The sequence below is a fragment of the Triticum aestivum genome, chromosome 5B (assembly GCF_018294505.1).
Source record: "Triticum aestivum cultivar Chinese Spring chromosome 5B, IWGSC CS RefSeq v2.1, whole genome shotgun sequence".
In the NCBI taxonomy this organism is placed as follows: Eukaryota; Viridiplantae; Streptophyta; class Magnoliopsida; order Poales; family Poaceae; genus Triticum; species Triticum aestivum.
In genome coordinates this window covers 679,367,233-679,375,996 of record NC_057807.1, presented here as the reverse complement: position 1 = coordinate 679,375,996, position 8,764 = coordinate 679,367,233, and positions in this window count along the sequence as shown.

Genomic DNA, 8,764 nt, shown 5'->3' with positions numbered 1-8,764 from the left:
CTAGACTTTGCTCTTAATTTTGTGAATGCTACTTCTGGCGTTCTTACTTCAGCATCTGTATGCCCATGCAATGATTTGCTTTGTTGTGATGGAGGCTTTTTTTGCCTTGTCCACCCGAGAGGCCCTTGAGTTTGCTGGAATGTCGATTAACTTCCGTTCCAGTAAATTCGGGTACTCCATATGTCCTATTTTCAGCAAAGGTCATGCTGAAATTTTCCGTGATTTTTAGCATGACTTTGCAAAAAATAGGACATATGGGGTACTTGTGACTAATGATGAAAGCTTAGGCTTTTAGGGTGCCTCGGCGTCGAAAAAACCTCAATGATAAAAGCTTAGCTTTTAGGATGCCTCGGTGTCGACAAACCCTAAACAATAACCAACTTTTTGACCAAACTTTGTTCTTATTTAGAGAGAAACATGGCCAACAACGATGAGGCCGGGGGTTCGGGCGGCAAGGCATTTTGGGAGCTGTCCCAGGAGATGGAGGACCAACCTCAATTGTATGAGGACGCCGCCTTCCCCACCGATCCTGAGACCACTGATGGTACCGCCGAGGATGACCCCACTGATGCCACCACTGATGATGCCGCCGAGGATGCCACCACTGATGATGGCGGCGCACACACAGATGGCAGCCAACCGAAGAGGCAACGGAAGGACCGGCGCCCGATCGTGCTCCTCACCCTCAAGGAGGAAGTTACTGAAGTGGACTCCAACGGGAATCCAACGGCGCCCGAACGAATAGTCAAGGGGTACTCGCTTCAGCTCGGGTGCATTCTCCGGAGCACCGTCTCGATCAACACCGAGAACCTGAGGCATCCTGACCGAGGGAATTTGCGCAACCTCCTCTTCACGAAGCTGCACGAACGATACAAGTTCCCCGCTGAATTTGCAAACACAAGCCTCAAAGGGAATAAAGTGAACAATGCTGCCCTCACGAAGATGAGTAAGGCCCTGTCTACTTGGAAAAGCAATGTGAAGAGAATGATTGAGAAAGGTGAGAGTTATCAGAAGATCAAGGAGAAAAATCCTTCGATCACCGAAGATGACTACAACGACTTCAAGATCAATTGCTCGAGCACCGCAAACTCCCAATCAAGTGAGTGGGGGAAACAAATGCGGGAGCTGAACATAGGGGAACACACACTCGGTCCCGGCGGTTACAGAGTGGCGGAGCCTATATGGGACAAGGAGGAGGCGGACCGTGCCGAGCAAGGCCTACCGCCCCTCTTCGATAAATACGGTGACAAGCAGACCAGGAACTTTGTCAGGGCCCGGTACAAGAAGGACCCGAAAACAAAGGAGCTTACCACGGATCCGAAGAACAGGAAGCTTGAGCTTGTTCTGGTAAGGAATACACCCCCGCGTAATTAGCTCCATATGGTTGCATTCTAATTAATGAAGCCAAATTTCTAAATGGTTCACATTCCTTCCGCAGGCGACTGAAAGCAGTAGCGCGGGGTCGACTAAGAGCAACCCTTGGGACACCACTCTAAATAGGGCGTTGAATGTAATGAAGAACAAGGATAAGCTCAGTAAGCCGACGTCAGCTGGTCGTGTGGCCGGCAAAGGCTTGTCGACAAAATGGGGGTCATACTATACCGCTGGTGTGCGGAAGGAGAAAAAGACCAGCTCGGAAAGCCAGGCGCGCGAGGTTCAAGAACTCAAGGCATAGGTGACGCGGATTCCGGAGATTGTCCAAGAGCAAGTGGAACAACGACTCGGAGCGACGATCACCGCCATTGTGCCTACCTTGATCTCGGGGTTGAGTGCGTGGATTGCGGGCGGCCAACAGGGGCCGCCCCCGATTCCTAGCTTCACGGCCAGCAACTCGCATAATGCGATGGCGGGGCCATTGGTGCCTCCGGCGGAGGCGGCATTGGTGTCTCCGACGCCGGCACGGGAGCTTAATGCACCCGGGTGTACGCCGGCCGGCACCTTTGCAGCAAGCGGCCCCTCCGTCAACTGCACGCCCGCCGTTGGCGGTGCCTCGACATTATCCGAGCTCGACGCCATCATCACGGTAACTAATTAAGCCTCTCTCGGCCGAGGACTTCATCTCCTTGCCTTTGACTGGGCATCCCTGACGCCCTACATGTTTTCGCAGGGCGCCGCCGATGTTCCGTGCACTCTCCTCCACTTCGTGAACAACGAGTTGGTCGATGTCGCCAAGGGCAAAATCGTTCAACCGGGCAACCCCTTGTTCCATGGTACCCAGATGCCACCCAACTTGTTTAGGGTTCAACTGGTTCGGGTGCTGCTAGGCTGCGACGAGTTGTTACCTCCGATTCGACCCGTCGGGGCCGACGATGATGACGTGATGACCCTCAGTGCCTGCCTGAGCTGGCCCCTGCTTTGGCCGAAAAGCCAGATTCGTTTGGGGGCGGGGGACACCACCCCAAAGACAACACCGCCAGTCGTGCCGGCGCCAAGTCGGCCCCATGGCAAGACCGCCGCAATGGTGCCGGACATCCCTATGCCACTGGATCCAAACATGCATATGGCACAGGATCAGAACAACAACGACGACGACGACGATACATTTGGCAACGTCGATCAGTACTTTGCCGATCATGGGTACGATGGCGACTTCATGGGGCTTCCTTCTCAAGAACCCAACCCAACAAAAGACGTGTGCGATCTAGCTGGTACCGCGGAGAAGCCAAGTTGCAACAGGCGTCGTCTGGCGTTCAGCTCTCAGGAGACGCCTCCAGCTGCCGACTTCACCGAGCCTCAGATAGGCAAGGTGCGAAATATTATCAGCCCCAACACACTCAAGAAGGCGGTCTGTGAGCAGAACTCGGTCCCATTACAGGAGTAGAAGAAGGCACGCAAAAGAAAGACTAAGAAGGGTGCGAGCCAGCCGGCACCGAGTACGATCCGTGCTCAGGACGGGCCACCTTCACCTAAGGATATCTTGAGGAGGGTGCATGTGGCGGGTAGGGCGATGCTACCGACAAATATGCTCAATGCTGCAACCGGTGCTATGCGGAGTCTACATGACAATGTTCTTTCTTTGGAGAAGCGGCGTCTCAGAGAGAAGGATGTGGCATACCCGGTTTTCGCGGCCAAGGTGCCAGAGGGCAAGGGCTTTGTGGATAACTCCATTGGGCGTACAATCGTCCTGCGTTTTGATGACATCCACGCTATGTTGAACCTTCATCCGCTGCACTACACCTTCGTTCAGCTATTTTCGCTGAGTATGGAGATGCAGATCATTCGCGACAAGACCCCGGACATCGTGATAGTCGACCCCTTCTACATGCGTGCCAAGATCTTGGGCAGCGCTGGGGACCGGCAAGTCGCGAGTTCTTACCTCGAAGGCGTCATTCTGGCAAACCAAGATAAGGATAACTTCCTTGTGCCTTACTTTCCCGAGTAAGTCCTCCCCTCAACCGGCCCGTAACATATGAATTCTTAGATTTCGATCATTTTTCTTTTAACATTCCGTGTTTTCTGCAGTGACACACATTGCACGCTCATCCTCCTAAGCCCCAAATATTCCATGGCCACGTATTTCGACCCGAACCGTCAGTCGAACGTAGACTACACAAATGTCAAGAAGGTTCTTGATGATGTTCTCCCCGGCTACGCCAAATCTGGAGGCATCTTCACCAAGCCTATTCATAAGTACGGCAAGCACGTGTTCTCCCACAATACGACGTTCTGCTGCGTCAAGCAGCCGCCTGGCGGTCAGAAGGGTGCCTACTACGCCATCCATCACATGCGGGCGATCGTACGGGACCATCATCAACTTCTGCTACCGAGTAAACTCAAAGATTGGGCAAAGAGCGTTTCGGCAATCCAGGACGCGGACCTCCGACAAGAATTCTTTCGCATCCAGTCGGAGTTTGCGGAAATCATCCATCAAGATGTCCTTCGTACCTCGGGGCAGTTCTACCTCAACAATCAACCGTCCAACAGTGACATCGACACAATGCTACAAATGCAGGCTGACAACGACCGTTATTTCATGACTCCCACGATAGACGGCGGCTTCATCCACGCTCTGGTCCCTTGAGTCGAGTCGAAAGCAGTGATGCTGTGTCTAGTTCTGAAACATCGATTGGCTCATGTTGTAATTAAACTTTAATGAACTTGTAGTATGTCTCTTTGGTTTCGAGAGTCATTCAACTTAGATGTAATCGATGCTATTAATGTCTTGCTTTTCTCTTTCGATCGTTCTGTTGCATACTTATATATTGCTTATGTATTGTCTGTGAATTGGTACTAACGTTTCGTTTGGCTAGTGCATAGCGATGCCGATGTATGTCGTGTACAAGGGTAAGGTTCCCGGAGTCTACGACGACTGGGAGGAGTGTCGGAGACAGGTTCACCGATTCAGCGGTAACAGTTACAAAGGGTACACCACTAGGGCCGATGCCGAATCTAGATACGCCCGCTATCTAGCGGGAGAGGGGAGGGAGCGTTGGAGGAACCGGATGAAGACGAGTTTCATCGTGATGATGCTCATCGTGATGACCGCAGCTCTCTTCCATGTGATGGTAGTTTAGATGATCGATGTCGACTTGTAATGTAAAGACAAACTCGCTACTCGCGGTCTCGGGACTTGTAATATAATGTTCTATCTTTGTTCGGTCTTTTCAATTCGGAGACTGATATGATGAATTGTATTCGGAGACTAATATGATGAATTGTATTCAAAGACTAATCTTCTATTGTATTCAATGAATCTGTTGTTGATGTGTGCTGTCTATATTTTGTCCAATTATACATTTTGTAACCTGTGCAAAAAACAGAAAATAAAAAATAAAAAAACCTAATATTCATACTAATGGCGCATCACATCACAGTGCGCCATTAGTATGACAAAGTATACTAATGGCGCATCACTAAACAGTGCGCCATTAGTATGCCGAGGTTACTAATGGTGCATCTTGTTGCTGTGCGCCATTAGTATGCCAGAGCACCTGGGTATACATGGCCCCTGGGAGGCATACTAATGGCGCACTTATGTATACACTAATGGCGCATCAGAGGTGCGCCATTAGTATATCAGATACTAATGGCGCACCAGGGGGTGCGCCATTAGTAAAATATACTAATGGCGTGGCACTAATGGCGCACCACTAATGCGCCATTAATGGCCAAATTAGGTGCGCCATTAGTAGGCCTTTTCCTAGTAGTGTCACAACGAGCTAGTCAACTAGAGGCTCACTAGGGACATATTGTGGTCTATGTACTCACACGTGTATTACGATTTCCAGATAATACAGTTATAGCATGAATAAAAGACAGTTTATCATGAACAAGGAAATATAATAATACTTTTATTATTGCCTCTAGGGCATATTTCCAACATGTAGTGGTAACCATTGATTAGCGCACTTCTTTCAAAGATTACCTAAAAGATGTAGAGTGTACTCAACCCGTCAATGGCACGAACTGATAAGAGCATCTCCAACAGACGCGCGGTAGCGTGGTGCGGTAAAAAAATTTGCAGCGATGAAATAGTGTTTTAGCGCCCCGCTGTAGCGCTTCACCAGACGCGGTAAAATTCAGCACGCGCTCCCGGCGTGCGCTTGGAGCTAGAGCTGGTGCACAAAATACCCGGCGCACTGGAGCTGGCACACAAAATACCCAGCGCGCGATGCAGTTTTCCCAAGCGCGCTGGCGCTTGTTTACCGCGCGTGGGATCGGCTACTGGAGCGCTACTTTCGGTGCGCGCTATATAGTTGTTTTATCTAGCGAGCGGCTTATTTAGCGCATCTGCTGGAGATGCTCTAAGAAAAAGGCCCACACTATGCATTGATCGACGGTTCCGCAACCGTTTGATATAGCGTTTGGGCCTATTGGATCATGTAGCTGCCATCACAGCATTACCCCATTGTGGGCATTGCCATTGCAACACTGATGATGTTGCGGCCGCCCACCGAAACATGGATGACGTTGTGGTTGCCCATCACAACACATATGATGTTGCGATCTGACAAGCACAACACTAGCGACATTGCGGTCACCCATTGCAACACGAATGACGTTGCGAACCCACCGCCCCATCACACTAGTACAAAAACACCTATTAGTCCCGGTTCGTAAGGGCCTTTAGTCCCGGTTCATGAACCGGGACTAATGGGTCGTTACTAATACCTCCACCTATTAGTCCCGGTTCAAACACGAACCGCGATAGATGTGCCTCCACGTGGCCGGTCCGGCGAGCCCAGTCAGGGGGGCCTTTGGTCCCGGTTGGTGGCACCAACCGGGACCAAAAGTCCATGTTTTTTTAGAAAAGTGGCTGCTTTAGGAGTTTTGGGGGTTATTTTTAGGTTATTATTAGCTAGCTAATAGAGAGAAGTGTCCTCTCTTATATCTTCGTCCTTGGTTTACCAACGCTGCTGCTATGTTCATTTCACCCACCGATATAACAACTCATGCATGCTCGCATCATACATTATCATATATAATAACAAGTCCTACTAATCATGCATCATCATACAACTTCTACTCGTTATTAATAATAAGTCATACGATCATCATCCTCATAGTCATCGAACCCAACCCTACATAATTGTTCTTAGCACATGATCATTAGTATCAGGTAGGACCTAAACACCCTTAAGGTAAAATAGCATGAAACAATATAGACCTTGACTCTCCATTATGAAGAATGGCGATCATCATGTCTCCAATTCTTGCCCTTCGCTGCCTTTTGCTTCCAAGAAGCTCCTTACGACTGTCCATACATTTTTTCCATTCTTTGATTGTCATGTCACCACTTCTTTTAGAAACCCGGTATGGACAGTTGAGATTCGTAGGAAGACCTGGTTGCATGTTCAAAACATGAAGGGTACTGTGCGTATACATCAGATGAGGCACACAATCATTCGGGATTATCTGTTGAAAAATATAGTAATAACTTCGTAGTTAGCAATGATGTACTAGTTTTAGAAGTGTACAAAAAGATGCACGGATGTCGTAATAGTAAAAAATCTTACCAGGGTATCTCCATGGTAGTTACCGTAGTTCAACACGTGCACTAGTGGCACGTATTGATCATAATGTTGAGGAGTTTGATTGTAGATATTGTAATTCTCAAGATCAATACAAAATGCGACCAGATGATTTTTCTCCTGATAAGTTAATTCGGAGCCTTCGGTATAGTAGGTTCTGTCTACCATCTTCCGCACATTCTTTGAAGAATGAAAATAAGCTGTCAATGGAAATAAGTTGTCAACTATTTTGAAATAAATAATATAAATTATTTAATAACTATGTTAAGCTCACATGGGGGAAGAATTGGAGGTGTATCCACAAGGACCCAAATCGAAGGTCTCTCTTGCTCGATTGTAGGATCACCAAGATCCATGGTGACAAGCATACCCTCATCAAGACCATACATCTTGCAAAGTGCTTCCCAATTTTTACAACCAAAATGGGTTACACTCTGAGCATTGTACAGCTTTACTTGAAAATTCACACCATGATGGGTGCTTAGGATAATTTTTTTGGTTTCCATACTTTCATGGTCTTCAAAACCCATCCTCTCCAAGACATAGCGTCTTGCAAAGCATGGGATAAGCTAGTCGAATTAGAAAAGATGAAAAATACACGTTAAAATAGTTGAAATCGTGCTTAATTACGAAAAAAACTATTGTCGTCATTGCGTACCGTATGAACATCGAAGGTCTCCTCGAGCTGAATGCTGAAGCGCCGATCTTCGTCCAGCTCAATGGACCTGTCGCACATACCTCGGTCGTCGTGGCACCAGACGCACTCCCCCGGGCGGTTTTCGTCGTCCGAGTACGACATTTCCGGCCTATATTCATAATTCAAATATTAAACTAGATTATTAATCATGGGTTGACTATCGGTGATGTACGTAGCTCCTCCTTTGATTCCCGAGTGCATTATTACACCAAATTGTCTAGCACACGGGAATGAAGGAGAACTTATCCAATATGAGCATTCAATAAGCAAAACCAAATCATAAAATAAGCAGAACCAAATCATAAAATAAAGTAGTATTTAAAATTAGCATGCATTTGATAATTATAAGCAAAAGTACATCATCTCTTGGTGTCCATACATCGTCGAATATTATCACTAATATAGCATCACTTATACAACTAGAACCGTAGCGCCCGATGGGTATCGTCGCGGGCGGTGGACACCCAAAGATAAGGAACCATCACAGGATCATAGCTCCAGTGAGATCCCTGAAGAACCTGCCAGGTATTGTCGAACCTGCCCTTCAATGCAACCATGTAGCGACGGACGTGCTCGTCCTCCTCGCTGACACGGTGACGTATCACCTCCGCGGTGTCCGGAAGCCTCAGCACCGTCACTGGCCCACACGACCGCCACCAGACAAGGATCGGGTCAACAACGGGCTGCCTCCTCACCAACCTACGTCCCCCGGAAGGTAGCACCTCCCAATACCAGCCCGGCGGAGCCCAGTCCCGAACATGGCCCTGATCAAGCAGGCCTCCACCGCCGAGTCGACGACGACGAGGATGCGGGATAGGCATCCCCGACGTCGATGCGGGAACTACTTCTATATATAGTTAAATAAAGTAGTTTTATTAGTTAAATCAACTAGCTAGTTCTAATACTAAGCACTTACTATAAATAAATAAAGTAGTACTTACTAAAAACAAACTACTTACATATATAGTAAAATACATTAGTTTATTAAATCAAGTAGCTAGTTCAACTAATATGAAGCACTTACTATAAATAAAATAAAATAGTACTTACTAAAAATAAACTAGTATTTTTCTAACTAATTATATTAAACACTTTC